Genomic DNA, 21253 nt, shown 5'->3' on the forward strand with positions numbered 1-21253 from the left:
CAAGGCACGATGAGCGTACTTATGCATGGCAGCAGTGGCAGGAATAGAGTTCTCTGGTCCTGAGAAAATTATGGAACTGTAAGGTTTTGAGGTTCTTTGTTGTGAAGCCACCAAAAGTCACAGCAGAGGGAGGTGAAGATGAAGGAAAGTATGAAAGGTCCCTGCTTTCACAGAGTTCTTAAGATGAATACAGTAATATTGTACAATGTGCAAAGATCTAATAACTGCAACACTTACATGTACAAGCACCTGTGCCCAGGGCATATACACACATGCACACACAAAGATGCACACATGCATATTAGCATCTAAAGCATCATACTGACAATGTAACAAGAAGTATAATTAATTGTAATCCATTTGTACATCACCTCTATAATATCAATAGAGTAAATTAATAGTAAAAATACTTATTTAGGTAGGTGACCAAAATTAACTATATTTGGAAATGATGGAATACTTAGTATACATAATTATTTCCTGTCATGTTGAGCATATATAGGTATTTCCGACATGATTATGTAGTGTACATAATTACTTTCTGAAAGGAAGATTTCATACCCATTTCAAATAGTTCCACAGGGACAAAGTGGTTTCAATTTTTCCCTCCTGTTCTTATATCCATTTTATGAAAAAGATTGAATAGTGGAAGAGAAGGTGATCTGTTCATTGTCTGCTTGCTCTGATATAGAAGAATTTTGGCAGCTATTTCTGGGATGTTCTGGAGGAAATGGGTTTCATTACCCCTGTCTACAGCAATATCTAACATTGTATCTGGCTGCAATCTCGTTTGGCTCTCCTGATCCAACTTGCTTCAGAACATACGAAGAAATACAGTCTTTCCTCCATTTGAACAGATGCAAAATATGCAAAGAATATAGACATTTAACTAGGAAGTTTTTGTACAAAGAGACAAGGAAGGCTTTCAATGAAAAATCTTAAATCCTAACAGTAGCTATAACAGCATTCTCCTTTTTGCAAATTCTCTTACATCTTTGCTGAACCTGAAGATGATAGTGGCATCTCAATTGTAATAGTAGCATAATTTTTCTAGAAATGTCAAGTGATTGTAAATGAAATCAATTTTTTAATTTCTTTTTCAGAAACTTAGTCATGGCAACATAATTATAAATATTTTTCCTAAGTCCATCTTGGATGACAGTTAGATCAAACTAGTATATTTTGTTTTCCTCTAAATTCTCAAGTATTACACAAGTCATCCATTTTTAAAGTTGTAGCTGAAGAAGCAATTGCATACTGAAATGATCTATTGTACATAAAATGATGCTTTATCTTTGTTTCACATTTTTCTCAAATTTACGGTGACTTTTAATACACTTTTATATTATGTTGTTAAGGAAAGTTTACCCATAGGTCTAAAATAGAGACCAATGCAGTGGTTTAACTGGAAACCTAACCATTAGGATATGAGCTTTATGCAAACAGTAGCTTTATTCTGCATACTTCCTGTTATCTGACCATATGTCATAATCTAAATTCTATAAGGGAAATCAATGGTTTTTCTGATCACAGCCACACAACAGTCAGTTAATGAGAGAGTCCCTCAGGCCAGGGACTGAATGAGTTAGATAAATAGGTGGATTTTATCTTCCCATTAGCCTTTAACAGACGAGGAAACTAGTTCCCAGAATTTTGTTGATATTCTGTCACACAGGCAATAATGGCAGAGCTAATAATTAGAGTCAGGCATGTGTTTGTTACCATGTTGACCAAGTTACATTGTTTGTACAATTGTGTAACTGGAGTGATCATAATAATAAAGATCATTTACCCTGAAATGTAAATTGCATATTGGTGATTAAGTGCATTTTTCCACATATGCAAAACCTCTATAAGTAGTAATATTTGATAGCTATCATTCTGCAACATATTTTCTTTCCTTTTCATAGTTCTAATTATCCACATAAAAGGTTTCATAGTATTCCATTTTTAGAGATTAATATCTGTTCCTTTGTCTCATGTCCTATTGATGAACAAGATATTCTTTAAAACTTACTTGGCCACACTTCAACAGTTTTTAATACAAATTTTATGATATGCTTATTAAGTGCCTAGGCATTCATGTTAGAATTTTGTTTAGAATTGTTTGGAATGTTTGTATTAAGCCAGGAAAATTGCCATACATAATACCGAGTTTTCATCTAAAGATTGCATTTACTACAGTAATATTTATGTTCCTAGCAACATTTTTATTTATTTTTTATTTATTTAATTTTATTTATTTATTTATTTATTTATTTTGGCCAGTCCTGGGCCTTGGACTCAGGGCCTGAGCACTGTCCCTGGCTTCTTCCCGCTCAAGGCTAGCACTCTACCACTTGAGCCACAGCGCCCCTTCTGGCCATTTTCTGTATATGTGGTGCTGGGGAATTGAACGCAGGGCTTCATGTATATGAGGCGAGCACTCTTGCCACTAGGCCATATCCCCAGCCCCTAGCAACATTTTTAAAGTTTCTTAAATTACCATGTACTAATTTCTATGAAATATATTTCTAATTTTATCTAGTTCTAGTTTTATCATTGATTTTTTTCCAAATACCGTTTTCTTCCTATTTTTATTACCACTATGTGATAAGGCCATTTATTTTATATTCATCTCAATTTAGCAACTTTTCTAGGTTCTTTTTAATAGTTTTTCTGTAAGTTAGATTTTCTATGGAAGATTATCATATCATATGGGTTTTAAAAAAATCCCTTCCTTTCAAGTTCTTTTATCTTTTAACTCCCTTATTTATGTGTTACTTTGTTTGCAGTAATTATAACCTCCAAAAAGGTTTGGGGTGAAAGTGCTGATCTTGCTTTAGGATTAAAAATGATTCTATTCAGACTCAGCATCGGAAATACTTTGATATTTGCTTCTAAACGATTTTAAAATAGTGAGTGATTGGTGAATTATATGGAAAAATTTCCTGGATATTAAATGTAGATGTGGTATTCATCTGCAAATGTGGTCAGTTCATTTAACCATATTTTTCATCTTTTCACCCTTGATGTTCATAACAGATTAAAACAGCATACTATATCTTTTAAAATTTTGATATTTCTATTCACTGTCAGGTAAGTTTCCAATTTTTCCTACAGTCCTTATCAAAACAATAAAAAAGTACTAGACTCAAGCAACTAGGCAAGCCATTTCCATATTCTGTAATAGTTGGTACAAATTGTGAAATCATTCAGGTCCTATTGTCATTTCCAAAGGCAGACTTTGAATTAACAGTTAAATTTGTTTTCTGGTTATTTTTCTAGTTTTATATATCTTTTTGAGTAAGTGTACTAATTTATATGTTTCTTGGGAATTATATATTATAAATATTTTATCTGAGTTTGAAATTTTATTACATTCTATTTATATTCTTTGTGCATTAATTTTTTGTTGTATTTTTGGTCTTGCACTCTTCATATTGTGTGCATATTTTCTGTTGCCATTCAGTATTTTCACTTGACTTCTATCTAGGCTTTCAGATAAAACCATATCTAATGTAATATTTGGAACTCCTATCCTATACAGAGCCAGTCAGCAAGCTACTTGCAGCCTGGTTCAGATCTTTGTCTAGACAAAGGCTGTGTTAAAGCCTCCCATATCCACAGGTCTTCAATTTCACAGAAATCAGAATTTCTGAAGCTTCTGGTTTTAGAATTAAAACCAGATTGGGCTTTTTTGTTTGTTTTGCATAGTATTGTCTTGTGTATTATAAGATATTAGCAGCATATTTGGTATCAACACATTAAGCAGCACCATCTTTATCATACCTATGATAACAAGAAGTTCCTCCATATGTTCCCACATGTTTTCTGAGGAATAGAATAATACCTTACACCTTGTTAACCAATGGTGTAACATATGACTGTGATAATTAATTGGCAATGTCTAATTTTAATTTCCTCTAGCAAGCAGACTATCTCAACTCTTGTCCAAGCATAAGCCTAGAGCTTGGATTCATTCCTGCATATTGGATAGAGGACTTTTATACCTCAAAAGAAAAAAAAATTGGGCCTGGCTCCGTTGGGCTCACGTCTGTATTCCTAGCTACTCAGGAGGCTGAGATCTGAGGATCATGGTTCAAAGCCAGCCAGGGCAAGAAGGTCCATGAGACTCTTATTTCCAATTAACCACCAGAAAATCGGAAGTGGTATTGTGGCTCAAGAGGTAGAGCACTAGCCTTGAGCTAAAGAGCTCAGGGACAGCACCTAGGCCCAGAGTTCAAGCCCCACAACCAACCAAAAAAAAAAAAAAAGAAAAGAAAAGAAAAGAAAGAAAGAAAGAAAGAAAAAAGAAAGAAAATTTGGGGTCCTACTGTTTTCTTTGGGCCCAGTACTCATTGTGCTTTAATTTCAACAAGTTCTCCATTGCTGATTGTTGAGAACATATGTCAGTTTTTGTTTTAATGTTATCATTTTAAGATTTTTTTCCATTATATCTTACAACTATATATTTGTTAGCAGAGAAAACATCATAAAGCGCGAACTTCAAACTCTTAGAGAAAACTGATTTTTTTCTTTTCTCTTTTGGATATTTCAACTCCTTTATAGATCTTATTACATTCCTGCTCTGGTTTGATGATGATTCTCATTCATTTTCCTCCTCCTCCTCCTCCTCCTCCTCCTCCTCCTCCTCCTCCTCCTCCTCCTCCTCCGTTTTCCTTATCTTCCTCTTCCCTCTCTTTTTCCTCCTCCACTTTCTCCTCCTCCTGCTCTTCCTCATTGTCTTCTTGTTGTATTTATAACAAGTCTCCATCAACCTCTTTTAATTATATTCAGATTGATTATTTGAAATATTGATCAAACTTATGGAAACTTACAACTGTTTTTGAGTGATTTCTACTGACATTATCTCCGTGACTCTATCACCATTTGGGACTGAGCACAGGCATTTTATGTAGCAAAATAAGACAAGGCCAGAGGGAAGGAAGGTGCTATGTGTAGTAATTATGCAGAAGAACCATGGAGAGTGAGGAGAGGAGGGCAGCAGACTTGGACCATGCTGGAAAATCTTCAGGAATGAAGTGAAATGTAGCCAAGTTGGAACCCACCCCAGCCCTTTCCCACCATGTTAAAGTCAATTCCAGTGCCTATTTATAGTTAAGCCTTGATTTTGATTAATGATGTTGGACAGAGATAAGAAAGGGAAAAGGGACTGCTAGGAGGAAGAGAGGAGACAAAGCTGTAGAATCTGATATGCTCATCTGTTGTTTGAACCCTATTCTTCCTTGCACATAGATTTCTTGCCAAATGTAATAAAAATAGTTTTATTATAGGGCAGTAATCCATGTCAACATTCTCACTACCAGCCAAACTCTGAATAAACTCTAAAAGAAACCACAATCTCCTTTTTCATTGAGTCCCCTGACAAGCATTGTCATATACACATGGCACAATTTAAATGTCTTGATAAGTTAGGCCTTTGTATGTTAACAGAGTTGCAATTAACCAAGTTAGTTTGTGGAGAGGATCACAAGGGCTCAATAGCTATGTACATATGAACGATGCTTATCAAAATGAACTCCAAGAAATGGAAACAAGAAGTTGTTTTTTATTGAACTGTTTGCAGTCATTTCTTTTTTATTCTCCCGTTTATTCCCTGGTGTTCCCGTTTTTTATTTCTGTACCCTTTGTCTTGTATATGTTTATCTGATTTGGGGAGGGAATGGGGAATCACAGAAAGGATGGAACGAAGGGTGAACCAATTCTACAGTAATACTCACTAAACACTATAATGGAAATGAACTTTACAACTTGGAGGGGAGGGGAATCAAGAGGAGGGTGGGAGAAAATGAAGGAGATGGTAACATAAACATAAAAAAACCAACAAAAAAGAAAGTAAGCTTGCATTCATGAATAAACCTAGATCATTTTTGAGTGGTAAATATCTTAGAGTCCCCTAGGTGCTGCTCCAATATTTTAATATTCTCGAGGAAAAAACTAAGATAAGAAAAGTGTAATGGACTTGCTCAAATCTGTACAATTCCTTGGTTGCAGCTCAGGGACTAAATCCTGGCTTGCTCTATTTTTCCCCATAGCAAGTCCACTTTAATTTGTGTATCTATCCATGAATATTGTTCTGGTTGACTTATGTTCTTTGCTTTTAAAGTTGGAAGTAGATTAAAGTTTATAGTTCTCATAAATTAGCTTCAGTTACTAAGCAGATTAGTGTAATCCCTCCTATTTTCTAGAATTTTCTAATGCAACCTACCTTTTTTGAAGGATGGTATTTTCCAAAAGATTAACTTTTCAGCTACGCATTTGGATACCAAAGACTGGGAAGAGATTGTCTGCACTATAAAAATCTTGATTTGCCTAGTAATCTTGTTTATTACAGAGAAGTAGAAGGATTTACAGTGACTTGCTACTCCCACTTTGATGGATGTCTTCTAAATTAAATATCCTCTTTGTAATTATTATTAACACAGAGATTTGCTTTTGTATTGTTATCTCAGAAGTTTGGGTTGGGTAATGATCAGGTATCTATTCTATGGTACATAGTATTGTGTGTGAAGAAAGTCAATCATGTAGGAAAATATTTTTTTAAATTTCTTAGCTTCTTTTCTTTTTCTTTAGTGGTTTCTATTTGCAAACCAATTCAACCAACACACACGAGCACAGAACAATTTATATTGACTCCTTAGGTAAAGTACTTTTCAGGAAGGTTTTTTTTTTTTTTTGAAGGCTTAAGATATATTGAGCACCATGAGGTTGCTTTATATGCATTTTTTTTTGCTTTCTTCCTTTTTTTTTTCTCAAATTTTTATTATCAAACTGACGTACAGAGAGGTTACAGTAGGTTTTATAGGGCTGAGAATATGGCCTATTGGTAGAGTGCTTGCCTTGTATACATGAAGCCCTGGGTGCGATTCCTCAGCATCACAGATATAAGAAAAAGCTAGAAGTGGTGCTGTGGCTCAAGTGGTAGAGTGCTAGCCTTGAGCAAAAAGAAGCCAGGGACTGCGCCTAGGCCCTGAGTTCAAGACCCAGGACTGGCGAAAAGAAGCAATTGTAAGAAGGTATTTTATTATAAATATGAAGATGTATAAACATCCAGAATATGCTAGTTAACACTGATTGTCTTTAGTCATCCTCATAGAAATTTTTGCTTGGTAAAATTAAGATATATATTTTGATAGAATATTTAGTTTTGAAGGAAAGTCAATGTGTCCCATAATCTATCTTTGTGTATTACTTACTTCTCTGTTGTATCTATAATGAAATATCATAAATTTAGTGGCTGAGCATAGCACAAGTTGACAACCTTAAAGCTCTGGAGGTCAAATGTGTGTTATGGGTCTCACTAGGCTAAAACTAAGGTGTCAATAGTACTGTTTCTTCTAGGAGTTCTACATGAGAATTTGCTTATTACTACTTCTGGAAACTTACTTCCTTCTTTGGCTTGTGGGACTTCTTCCATTTTCAAAGCCAGCAGACTACCATCTTCTAGGTTTTCCCTGGCACTGCTCACATCATAGATTTTCTCTGATTCTTTAGATCCCCTTTCCATTTGTAAGTATTCTTGTGTTTATATTGAGCCTACCTAGATAACAGGTTTATCTCCTCATCTAAATTTCATCATAATTGCAGAATCCCTTTCACTACTTTTAGGAGCTCTAGGGATTAGAATATGATTGATACCTTAGAGGCCACCCCTCAGTCAAGGGAAGATGACTGTAACTAAAAGGAAAACTTGCCATATTCTCTTCTTTTTGAGTGATTCTGAGGAATGTGTCTTACAATTTTTCAGAAAATCCTCAATAGAAATGAGTCCTATTTGTCTACATTAGGGCACATTAATGTACTTTTGCTTGGATTTCCTTCTCCTTTACTTAAAATTATTATTTATTTGGAGGCAGTACTGGAATTTGAACTCAGGACCTTGCACTTGACAGGCAAGTACTCTACCACTTGAAGCATGACTCCAGATTTCCTTTGCATTTTTCTTATTTTCAGTGAGTCTTCCAGTTTTTCCTAGGATGGCTTCCTGCATATGGCCTCCCATGTAGCTGGTATGACATGCACACACTACCAACCACCAAACCTTATCTTATGGACTGAGATAGGCGTCTCACTTTTTGCCCAGGCTAACCTTGAACCATGCTCCTTCCAATCTTTATCTCCCAGGTAGTTCTGATTATGGGTATGAGCCATGTTGGACATCTTGAGATAAAGTCACCATTTTTCTACAGGATCTTCTTTTGGTGGAACCCAAGTTACAAGAAAGATTTTGGGAAAAAAAATAAAATCTAAATCTTAGGAGATTTGAAAAAACTTGCCCCAGAGCAACTGGTCATGAATAATGGATGTAGATTTTCAATCCAGCTCTACAGGGTCAAATAGCATTCTAGTTTCCAGCTATTACAGTGCCTGCTCTTACAGGACAGGTGTTAATTTTCTTCACTGTGATGGAGCCTTCTATTCCTGGTGCTACATAAGTGTCCAGCCATGCCCTAAGTGGGAAACAACCTTATAACTGAAAGAATGTAGATTCTGGTTTCTCACTGTCCAATTTGTCTAGCTTCAAAGGCTGGTTCCCCTCTCCTAGAACAAAAAGCTTCTGCTTGGATTTTCTGATGATAATGATTATGATTTCCTAGATGAGCATGGTGGTCATTTTTGTGGTCAAAGTTTAACAGATGTTTATTTTGAGCCTAGAAATTTACAGTGTATCACAATTACATTTTCAGATTTAATATACTCCACAAACTGGTTTTACAGAAAAGAAAATAATATGTCTGTATGTTTTGAACACTAAAATATAACCAAATCATTATTTTGTCACTGGTGGTGTTATGATATGCCTTAAATTTGTTTGTATTTGAACGCAGATTAGCATTTGAGCCACTGTGTTCACAAATCCTGCCATTCTTCTTAGTTACTGTAGAGTTGTAGCTAGAAATATCACCATATAAATTTGAAATCTATTTCCAAAATGGTAATAAGTGGGAGATTAATTTAAAAAACATATTACCTATTTTTTTCCAGTAAGGAGAACAAAATATTTTTAAACCAGTCTGTTGTATCCACAAGATCCAACTGAGTCAACCTGAGTCTCAAGTCTGTTACTGAAGCAAGTGTGATTCCTTTTCATTTTTCATGGTAGTCAATAGTGTTAGAGTACCCTTAAGCGTTTCCATGAGTTCACTCAAAACTTTCTGTTTGAAAGAAGTCAGATTTCAAGTTATTTCTCGACTGAGCTCTTTGGCTACAACTAAAAATAGACTATAAAGTCACTCTGACAAACTATACTTTTATACATGCCCTATATTAATAGCAACCAAGTATGTCAAAGTAAGAACTGGATTACATTCCTTCATAGCTGATATAATGTGGGTTTGTTGCCCAAAGTTTCATGCTTTAGAAGCTTTGTCTTCAGAGTAGCAATGTTAAGAAGGCAGGGTCATAGGGGAGCTCTATGTTTAGCTTTTTGAGGAACCTGCACATTGCTCTCCAGAGTGGTTGAACAAGTTTACACTGCCACCAACAGTCTAGTAGGGTTCCTTTTTAGCCAAATCCCCACCAGCAACTGTTGTCATTTGGTTCCTTGATAATGGACATTCTAACTGGGGTGAGGTGAAATCTCAATGTTATTTTGATTTACATTTCTTTTATGGTCAGGTATGTTGAGCACTTCTTCATGTGTCTCTTGGCCATTCTCATTTCCTCTTCAGAGAAGTCTCTCTTTAAGTCTTTAGCCCACTTATTAATCTTTGAGGATTTGTTTTGGGAGAGCTTAATTTAAGAGGTGGGGCCTTTAAGAGGTGGGGCTTAGTGAAAGATAATTAGGTCATTGGAGGCACTTTCCTAGGGAACTATTGACTTAGCATTTCTCCTGAGACCACAGCTAGTCCCTATGAGAGTGAGTTGATGTAAAAGCACAAGATTCAACCACCTCTCTGACTTCCTCTCTGGCCCTGTGACCTCTCTATTAGACCAAGGTAAAATGGATTAATACCATGACTACTTTATAGTTGCAAACTCCTGAACATATTCTCCAAGTTTAATTTTATAAATCTGTTAGCTTCATGATTTTTTCCCTCTGAGCAACACCGTGCCTATCTTTGAACACTAAATAATGTTTAGATAACTTCTCAGATTGCTCTTAATTAAATTAACAACTGCAGAATCAACCATTGTACTGTAATTAGCATGAGTGATTTGATCTTTAATAGCCACTCACTTCTAGATCTGCTGCCTGTAGGAGAGCTGCGTCAATAGTGCATACTTGCTATTCGCCATGAAGAAGATGGAAGCCATAAGACAAATATAGTTCTTCCTAAGAGTGTAAAAAGAAGTTAGAAAGGGTTTTCACAATATAAAGGAGCCAACATGTATAGTCTAGTAGGTATATATTCATATTGCTTATTGTATGTACTTACTGTATGTCAATAAGAGAGAGGAGAGGAGAGGAAGAGAGACAAAGAGAAAGATACACAGGCACGCAGAATAAGGGGAGAGATTTGCTTAGTTCTCAGTTTTGCATCTGTTAAGTAAACAAAGATTATATTGAAGATGCTTCCAACATCTTAACATAAGAAAAAACTCATAGGAACTATGAATGTGGTTCACGAAGTAGAAACCGTAAGCACAAAATCCCACGTAATCAAATTAATACTGATAGAGGGGGAAGTATTTGAGCATGTTGTTATGGGAAATCAGAAGAACAAAGGAAATAAGAAACAGACTGGAAAGAATTAGACATTGAGTGAGTGATTTCACAATGTGACCTTTGTAATCATTGTATTTTAAGTAACATTTATGTTTGATTAAGTGGTCTTGAAACTTTTAATTACTCCTAGTAGATAGGTTTCATTGGAAGCTACACAGTCAGCCTTGGATTTGTAAGTTCAAGAAGCAATTTATAGAGGGGTAAACACATTTGAGTCCACTGTTTTGTATCTTGTTTTATGTGACAAGCAAAAACTTGAAGCTTGTCATATTGAAGCTGTGACAATTCCAACAACCTTTTAAAAACAAATAAGACTGGAATATTTCCATCTATTTATCCTTTTCATTTGAATGATACATCCTATTTCCAAGGATAAAAAATAAACATTGAGCAGATAAAATTGCTCGAGAACTTATTTAAGAAGTTCAGAGGCTCAACTATCTTAATGTTAGGTAGTTCCCAGGGCAGGAACTTCATTCCATATATGAAAACCAAGATTGTGTCCCTAGCCATTTTTTTCTGAATAATTACTTATTTATTGTCAAAGTGATGTACAGAGAGGTAACCTAAGGCAGTGGGTACATTTCTTGTACAATTTGTTACCTCCTCCCTCATTTCCCCCCCTCCTCCCCCTTTCCCTCTCCCCCCCATGAGTTGTTCAGTTGGTTTACACCAAATGGTTTTGTAAGTATTGCTTGTACACAGTTCCCCAGACTCTCTCTCTTAGATTTGGGCAATACCTATTTCTTGATTTGAAATTAAAAAAAGAAAACCTCACAAAGATCCCATATCTTTCTTCAAGAGACAAAGAGGAAAATATCCTCCTCCACCAGCACATGGACATGCGCAGTTTGCCAGCCCCAAAGCCCACATTTGCTAAAATCATTCCTTAGTCCATATCTAATGGACATTGGTACATGAATAAACCAGCTTCTATGAGTTTGTGGGGAGAACTGAGACATGTTCTAAATAGTTTTGCAACAGGCCCCAGCAGTTGCCCCTAACGGCATTACTGACCCAGCATTCCCTGAGAATATCGCCAAACTAAACCATGTGAACTCATATCCTTGTCTACAAGTAACAACTTAGTTCAATCCTGCCAGATTGCAACAATGTAAAATCTCCCTCAGAGTTATCCCAATTTGGGACTGAAGAGGTTGATGTATTTTCCCAACAACACTTTATTTGTCGTTGGCAAGGGCTGCTTCCAGGGACATTAACTTTCTGGTATTTTCAGCTAGTCCTGCATGAGGACGTCTTGCTCCTTCATCCAGAAAAAATAGCTTTCAGGCAGAGATTTACAGGTGTTTCCAGTAGGCAAGTTTCAGCAGGCCGAGGTGAAGGTCAAGGATGGGGCATCAAAAATATCTGCTCTACATAGAACAATTTTAGAAATGATGTTGTTACATAGCAGTAACACAGGGTTTCTCCATTTGTTTCCAGGCTTGGAATCCATGAAATCGAATACAGGATTGTTTCTGTCACCATGCTCAACTCTGGTGGTATCTGGCTCTGAACAATCTGGTTGAATTGGCATGTTATTGTCTTAATATGCTTAGTGATTCAGAGTCAGAATTAAGGCTATCTTGAAAATAATTTTTCTTTAGCTTCTTTTGGAGTCCAAGGAAGACCTGCACATTGTTTCTATGCTCTGATCAAATGTTTGTTTATTTATTTTAAATAGCTTCACAAATGGGTTTCAATTCAGCGAGTCAGTTCATGAGTATACTGCATCTTAATGTTTCCTCTCCCATTCTTCTCCTCATCTTTTCCAATCCCATCCATACCCTCAAGTCATATGCTTCTATTTTCATGTGTCCATTGGCTCTAATGGCTTTTGAGATTTTGCATAGCATCTTTCTTATTGTCACAGAGCCACACAATAGTCAATTGATGTGACTTTCACTTCTTTTTTTTGTCTTGCTCTCTTTATCTGTTGTACACTGTGTTACATTAACTGTTTTTTTTTAAATAATGATTACTTATTTACTGTCAAAGTGATGTACAGAGGGGTTACAGTTTCATATATAAGGCCATGGGTACATTTCTTGTACTATTTGTTACCTCCTCCCTCCCTCCCCCTCCCCCTCCCTCTTTCCCTCTCCCCCCCCCCCCCCCATGAGTTGTACCCTGAATACTATATATACTGTTATTAGAACTAGGGAAGTGAAAGGAAATTTCAAAATCGAGAGGCAAAGGATAAAAAGACAAATGACTTCCACTTCTTAAACATCCATCCAGTTTCCTTCCCTCAGTGAACCATATTAGATTATGCCTTAGGACTAGATTCTGCCTCCAATCTGACTCATGAATAGAACTACTTGTATTTGTTATTCAAGTGATATTAACTGAATGAAAACTTAACATATACTTCCTCAATGGCTCTGTGTTACACTTATAATCAAATCTAAACTCCTGACATTATAAGTCCTTCTGGAATCTGAAGTCACCTCTGCCTTTCTTCAATAACAGCTGTGACTATCATCACTTCAAATTCTATCATTGACAACACAGACTCTTGCAGCTTGTTGGCTATATGACATGGTCTCACATTTATAAGTCTTATAGTAATCCTTCTGCCTGGAACACTGTTACATAATCTAGATAGCTGTGCTTCTCAATAGCAAAGTTCAAGCCCTGACCTGCTGTCAGTTTTTGATTAAAAATGTGGATTTTGGCTTTGCTTTCTTCGCTAACACTGACAAACTCCATAATGCCTACAGAATGATATTTGCTAACTTCATGGGGATTCAAAGCAATTTTTAATGTAACATATTTGACAAGGAACAATGGACAGATTCAATACCCTACCATCATTGAGAAAATGTTGGAACAAATGTTAATCAGGTATATTTAATTGGCCATAAACTTCAATCCCATTTTTCAGTGGTTACTGAAAAACTCAATTAACAAGGATTTTTTTCCAGCTCTGCTTTATTTTTTTTAAGTTATTAACATTTTGGCTTTGAACTGACTCCTTTCCTCTTCATGTCTAGGTTGCCAGAATCCCGCCAATCATTTTGTCTAATTATAACAGTGTTTGGACTTCATGATGAACACACAGAAAATCACTGCTTTGGAAATAGCTGCTTAAAATGCAGTGACAAAAAATGCATACAATTGATATTAATCACAAATATTTCTGAGTAAATGTTCTACACTAAGCCCTGTGGTTAGCCCGCGAAAGACAAAGATAAGCTCATAATTTACATCAAAGTGTAACCTTCTGGTTTTCTTGGAACTGCAGATGGCAGGATTATCAGACATAGGATCTTAGATGGGTAGCCAAGAAAGCAAAAAGCCAGAAGTGGAGGTGTGGCCCAAGGAATAGAATTTGCCTTGAGTAAAAAAGTTAAGCAAGAGTGTGAGGTCCTGTGTTCAAGCAAGAGTAACTGTACAAAAGTTATTTGAAATAGTATTTAGATTATTTAAAATAGTATTTAATACATAAGCATTGATTTGCTTAGGAATAATTTTCTCATGTGAGCTGAATAAAAATTGGGCAAATTATATTCCTGTAAGAGAAATACAAATGTTCCTTGACTTACAATGGTTTGGTGCGTGGATTTTTTTTTACTTTATTATAGATTGAATATGATATGCATTCATTAGAGACTATACTTTACATTTTGATTTTTTCCGTATCTTTGATCATTTCCTTATCCTTCTTTGTGATCCTCTTAGGATGCTAGGCAGTAAAAGTGTCGTTGAATAGGTTAGGTATGCTACATCAGGCTATAGCTTTATTGTAAATCATGGAGCATCTGTAACTGCAAAGACCCCCCTGAGGCAAAGAGAACATGGAAAATTCCAGAAACTAAGGAAAGCTGTAGTGTATTAGAGCACAGAATGCAAGGAGAAACAACAAAGAATGAAATAGAAGGAAAGGAACCGGATGCTTATATTTGTCTGCCTTTCACTTCTGTAATTAAATACGTAAGACAGAGAACTTTATTTTTTACAAAAAGGTCACTGATTGGGGGCTCAAAGGGAATGGTGCTCATATTGGTTTGGTTCTGGTACAGGCCCTGCTCAGCTCATATTTTGGCATATGGTAATGGTGGAGTAATATGGGGAAAAGTGACCATACCTTGATATAGAAAACCAGACCGTTGGGTGACAGCAGGCTCAGGCTTTTATAATAAACGACTTGAGAGAGCTAATTTAATCTCTTCAAAGGACAGCGCCCCCAAATACCTAATCACTTACCTCCCTTTAGGTCCCACATCTTAAAAAAAATTTTTTTATTGTCAAGGTGAAGTACAGAGGGTTTACAGTTACATATGTTAGGTAATGAGTACATTTCTTATCCGACTTATTACCCCTTCCCTCATTTTTCTCCCATCTTCACCCCTTCCCAATTCCCCTGCCTCAAGTTGTACAGTTAATTTACAATGTATTGTCTTTAAGTATTGCTGTTGCATTGGTTTGCCTTTTACCCATAAAAATATGAAATGCTTCATGAATTTGTGTAACATACTTGCACAGGAGCCATGCTAATCTCCTCTGTATCATTCCAATTTTAGTATATGTACTGCCAAAGTGAGCACAGGTCCTATATCTTACAGTCTCCATCAATTCCTAGATTGTCAACTGAAGGACAAGTTTCCAATACATGAACTCTTGAAGAACAGACCAAATGCAAACTGTGGCAGTGATCACAAATGGTATGGAAAACTCGTGAAGGATGTACCACTTCTCACTATTTTGTAGGGAGTTGCACAAGGTTTTCAGCAGAAGAGTTAACAATTACACAGAGGCCAGGGCCAGCTTCGTTAGCACAATATCTGTGTAGACATATGGGGCCTGGTATTGAGAGGCCTTACACTCGATTCCATGTCCTGTTGTCTTTATCTTGAAATTCTGAAGATTTTCAATTTTTTTTAAAAATTTTGTGCTAGTACTGGGACTTGAGCTCTGGATCTGGGTGCTGTCCTTTAGCTTTATTTATTCAAATCTGGTACTCTACTACTTGAGCCACAGCTCTACTTCTTGCTTTTGGCTGGTTAATTTGAGATAAGAGTCTCATTTCCTTCCCTGCCCAGCAGCCTTCAAACTACAAGCCTTAGATCGCCCCAGTATCCTCAGATCTCAGCCTCATGAGTAGCTTGGACTGCAAGTCCCACAGGCAGGTAGTGAAATTCTTAAGGTTTTCAAGGAGCTCTACACTTTTGTAAAGCAGGTGCTTGAGCCTGGCCAAGGCTGTAATACAAATAGGGTATGATGAATGAGTGACTACTGAAATTCTCAGACTTTTTTTTGCTGTGTTAAAATTCCTTTTATTTTTAGAGCAGTTTTTACATTCATAGAAAAAAATGAGAAAAATTTAGAGTTCCCCTATGTACTCTGCCCTCATTATTTACACTTTCTCTCTCACTATCACCAGCCACCATCAGAGTGGTATAATTATTACAATCAAACTTAACTGACAAGTCTTTATCACCCTGTTTATAGCAGAAGGCTCACTCTTTGTGTGGTACATTGTATGAGCTTGGAAAAATGCGTATGACATTTATCTACCACTGTTATGTCATATGTAACAGTTTGACCTGAACGTTCCCTATGCTCCCTCTACCCGTCCTTCCCTCCCCCTAAGCCTTCATAGCCATCCACCTTTTATAACATTATTAACATCATTATTATGTATTGTATACAGTAGAGTAGCATAATTGCTAGCGGAAACCCATAGGATTTTGTCTTTCCAAAGTGTCATGTAGTGGGAATTGTGTGATATATGGTCTTTTTCCATTGGCTTCTTCTCCCTGATGTTTATTTTTCCCCCTGCTAACTTCAGATGATTCACAGGCTGCTGTACCAGCGCCAAAGGGTCACATTTCTCCTCCTGTTGGAATAATCATGGGAACGGGAGGCTTTGCAGGAGCAATCAACTTTAGAGGCTTGGGGGACAAATAATCATACCACTGGTTGTGACGATGCTCAGAAATAATGTGAGGAAAACATGGACTGCTGTGGGACTTTTTATTCAGTCATTTTCTTCAGATATTTTGTTGTTTCTTGGTTTTCATTTCCAGATTTGTTCAAGGTAACTACAGAGTTGCCAGATCTTACTAATTGACCGGTTATTCATTTCAAATCTGGAAGAAATAAATCTTTAAGGAGACATTTAGCTAACAACGCACATCTAATATCCATTCTTCAACCCCAGACAATTATTTTGGAGTATCCAAGTTTTTTACTTATTGCCTTCACTTCTGCAGGCTGTCAAGCATTAAAGGTGCTGATTTACATTCCTATGCACACATGTCCAAAAGCATATAGCACGGTCATATTGTAGATCTTAAAGGGGGGTTGTGTGTGGAGAAACAAGCAGGAAAGCAGAGGGGAAATGAGGGTGAATATGGTCACAATTACTATATATATATAGTACGTATATAGATAGTATTTATACTGTATATAATATATTATAGTATATACTATATATTGTATATTAGTATATATTTGATTATATATAATGCATCTTATTATATAGTGTAGATAGCATATATTATATACTGGTCTGTATAATATATATGATATATTAGTATTTATGCTACATATAGTAATTTATACTATATATTTTTATATATTAAAATATACTATATGTAGTGTATATACTATATTTGTGTACACATACATACACACACCCATATATATTGGATAAAAACAGTATAGGCCCATTATGTATCGAAAGTGGAGAGTACAAAAATATTATAAAATAGTAATTAAACTCCAGGAGACTCTGTATCTGTAGATTTGTGTTCTAGGTATTTATTAAGCCTGTAAAACCTCTTCTCATTGCGCTGTGTTGTTGAAATGCAGGGTTCTGATTCAGGGTTATAGAATCTCACAACATAAAAAAGTCAGAATAATTTGCTTCCTATTTTCTCTGTCTTTAAACTCCTATTGGAATCCAATGCTCATGTTTGAAAGCATGTCTAATTGGTCTTGACTTTTCTTCGCTTCCTTCCAGCACTGCCTTTTAGAGTCTAAAGGGGGCCTGCCTAAATGTGTTTCATTTCTGAGTTTCAAGGTTCTCATGAGCTAGTGATAAAGTAATACTTCAAAAAAAAGTAATACTTCACACTGATGAAGGGGAACTTGGGAACTGTGGGCAAAAGCTTTTGCAATGAGGTCAATTTCTTCTGCAAATCCCTTAAAGAGACATCACCACAAGAGTGGACAGGTCTGCATCTTGTCACTCTCCTGTATCAGCTTTTCCTTCAAACCAACCTATCAGGTTCCCCATTAGATAATTTTGTTTGACTCAGCATTTCAGCAAATAGTAACTAAACACCTTCTTTCTTTCACTCAGAAAATCTCCTTGTTTTTATAGAAAACAAGACAAGCTTGCTGAAATACTTCTCAAAGTCACTGTTTCCAAATGAGTTCATTTTCTCAGGCTTTTGACAGCTTAAATCTATTCACAAATGTTTGGGAACACAGTGTATTTCTATGTGGTCTCTTACTTGATAACTGTTGATAAGAAAATGCAAACAAAAGAGTTATATATACATATATGTATACTATTATAAATTATGTAGTATATATTGTATCTATTATATTATACATTATAAATATATATGTATACATATATATGTTTATGTGTGTATGTATACATGTATATGAATATATATATATGATTTGTAAACATTCTTCATTTAAAAGTGTTCTGGAACATGCAAACTCAAACTCATAGATAGTGGCAACAGTATTATAGAATACAGAAGTGTGTGTGTGTGTGTGTGTGAAGTATTTTAATCAGTATGACCCTCCCTTGCTTACTTTCCCGTTGCCTATCTCCAGTACCCCTTATTTTACCTCTTGAGCCACAGCACCACTTCCAGCCTTTTCTGTTTATGTGGTACTGAGGAATCGAACCCAGAGCTTCATGCATGCTAGGCAAGCACTCTACTGCTAAGCCACATTCCCAGCCCTACCCCTTATTTTATTCAACAACTTTCAATGACATTTATTTTGCAGAATACAGACTTTTTAAAGTTTCTTTTAAGAATAATTTTTTTTTTTTTTGGCCAGTCCTGGGCCTTGGACTCAGGGCCTGAGCACTGTCCCTGGCTTCTTCCCGCTCAAGGCTAGCACTCTGCCACTTGAGCCACAGCGCCGCTTCTGGCCGTTTTTCTGTATATGTGGTGCTGGGGAATCGAACCTAGGGCCTCGTGTATCCGAGGCAGGCACTCTTGCCGCTAGGCTATATCCCCAGCCCTTAAGAATAATTTTTAAGGATCATCCCAGAAGAGAACTCTTCTTAGATCTTTAATGAATGTCCAGTGACGGATGTAACCCAAGAGTTTGGGGCCTCTGTAAGTATTGTGTTTTACTTTAAAGTCTGACCATATCAAGGGTCAATCCATGAATAACAAAATTTATGTATGAAAGTAATAATTATGTTTTAAACAATAAAAATACTAATTTATTCTATAAGGACTACATACTACTTTGGAAGTCAAGGATAAGGGTTAAATATATAAAAGATATCATGCCAGTAAGTAATCAGACTATAGGGATTTTTTTTCTATTAAATAAGGTTAAATTTTTCCATTGGCCATTTTTTTGATAGAAGTGTAAAATTCTCTGATCCATCTGACCACATAATAAGGAATTAATTCCTCCCAGGAAATCCATTTCTGCTGAGAGATCGACTTTTCTGACCCCTCAACAACATATTTGACCTGCTGTCATCATTCGTGGCAAGCTTCTTCCTGGGCCATCCCTATGAGAGATTCACAGCTCAAAAGATCAAATCTCCCAGATTCTTCCCCTCTTTTAAATAGGTGGAAACTAATGCTTAGGATTATGCAAATTATTTACCCTTACAATTGCTTTTCCATCTGATGTCCTTCTCTGCTAGTCTTCAATTCTGGCTCTTGGAACCAGGATCTTTTGTCAGGTTATTCTCTATGCCTGTGATTATTTCTCAAATTTTATTCTAGAATCCTTTTCCCTTTGTTATGCATGCATTCTTTATACACTTTATTAAGTACATTGTTTTCAAGCTTAAGAATAGTGTTATGCTTTTATATTGTATCTACAGGCATTACAGTAATATTTTAGAGCTACACACACAGGATTGGCACTTTAAACCTGTTTTGATGGAAAAACAACTCAAATACATATCTAGCTGGGCTCTTGCTCAATAAATGAAATTGTTTATATTCTTTGAAATAGTTTCACAATTCACAATACTAGAACATGCAACAACCAATGGGCAGGTGCTCATTTTCAAAGTATTGTGTAAACTGTTGTAGAGTATTGCCCGGGGAGATATCAAGAGATGTTCTTACCATACAAGTTACAGAGAGGGTTGATAATTACAGTAGAGGGAAAAGATAAATGCTGAAAGAATGAGATCTACTGCTGTCTCTGAAGCTGGCCACAGTGGTTAAAATATCAGATACCTAGCAAAATAGATCTGAGAATCTTGGGAGAATTTAGCATCTCTTCATGATGGGGTGTTAGTGGTCGAAGTATTGTCATGTGATGGTAATTATGCATCAAAGTAATCTCCACAATTAGCAATTTTTCATTCATATAATTTTCAGATAAAGATTTGGCACATTTCCAAATATTGTTCCACCGTATTATATGGGTTGTTGTTTGGTTGTTTTTGTTGGTCTTAATGAACTCAAGTTTTTAAATGTTTCTGGTATGGTTATTGGTAGCATATGGAAAATCTAGGTGTTGTTCTTGTACCTTGTAAGCTTATTGTTTTGTATTAATTCTAACAAGTTTTAAACTGAGAAGTTGAATTTGGGAGTAGTAAGTTATTTGTCTACTAATAACAGTTTGACATAATATTTTTTTTATTTTGGACTCCTTTAAGTTTTTTCTTCTTACATACTTGCACAAACTTCTGTTATTCTATCAAATATGAGTGTCTATGCTATCTTTCTTAAGTTTAATGAGATCAGTTTTAACTGAACACAGAAAAAACACACTCCTTCTATCTTATTACTAGATATAATCTATAAATCTCATAAGTCTTTAGAAATTTTGTAAAAAATATAACTTAACATCTGTTAAAACAATGATTTCCTACTCCCCTTTAATATAAGTACATAGAAAATGCCATTAGTAACTTTCCCAATGTTGAAACTCCTTGAATTCCTGAGATAAAACCTACTTGATCATGATTTATTATTACGGAGTTCTTTATTAACCTAGTTTTGTCATCATTCTCCATTAAAGAACATATTGGCTAAGCATACCAAAATATCTAATGAACCATGAAATTGTTTGAAATTATAGTCAGTCCTACAAGTAGAGCACTTGTCATGCTATTCACTTTTTTCTAAGTAATCTTGTACAGACATGAGTAATAGGACTTGACCATAGTAGAGAGATGACTTCCTTGCTACATTGACCGTATTTCTCCTGGTGATTCATCTCCTGTCTGATATTGAGTACCTCGGTTTGTTTTATACATTTAAACAACCTAAGTGGCAACACATATCACTGCTGTCAAAGCTGGTCCTATGAAAGTTATTACAGTTGGAAAATGTACTTGATTTCAATATCTTACATCAATCTTTGCCCATTAATCTCTAATTTCACAGGCTACAATCA

At 35.8% G+C, this 21253-nt stretch overlaps 1 protein-coding gene and 1 non-coding gene across 2 annotated transcripts in view; one reads left to right on the forward strand and one right to left on the reverse strand.

The window, feature by feature from the left end:
* Arhgap6 (Rho GTPase activating protein 6) overlaps positions 1-21253 on the forward strand; it is a 425153-nt gene that overhangs the window by 38077 nt on the left and 365823 nt on the right. The gene's annotated exons all lie outside the window — the stretch shown is intronic.
* LOC125344347 lies at positions 15116-15222 on the reverse strand. The gene has a single exon (XR_007209484.1). It is a non-coding gene; the product is annotated as a U6 spliceosomal RNA (small nuclear RNA).

Source organism: Perognathus longimembris, chromosome 28, assembly GCF_023159225.1.
Source record: "Perognathus longimembris pacificus isolate PPM17 chromosome 28, ASM2315922v1, whole genome shotgun sequence".
Taxonomy (NCBI): domain Eukaryota; kingdom Metazoa; phylum Chordata; class Mammalia; order Rodentia; family Heteromyidae; genus Perognathus; species Perognathus longimembris.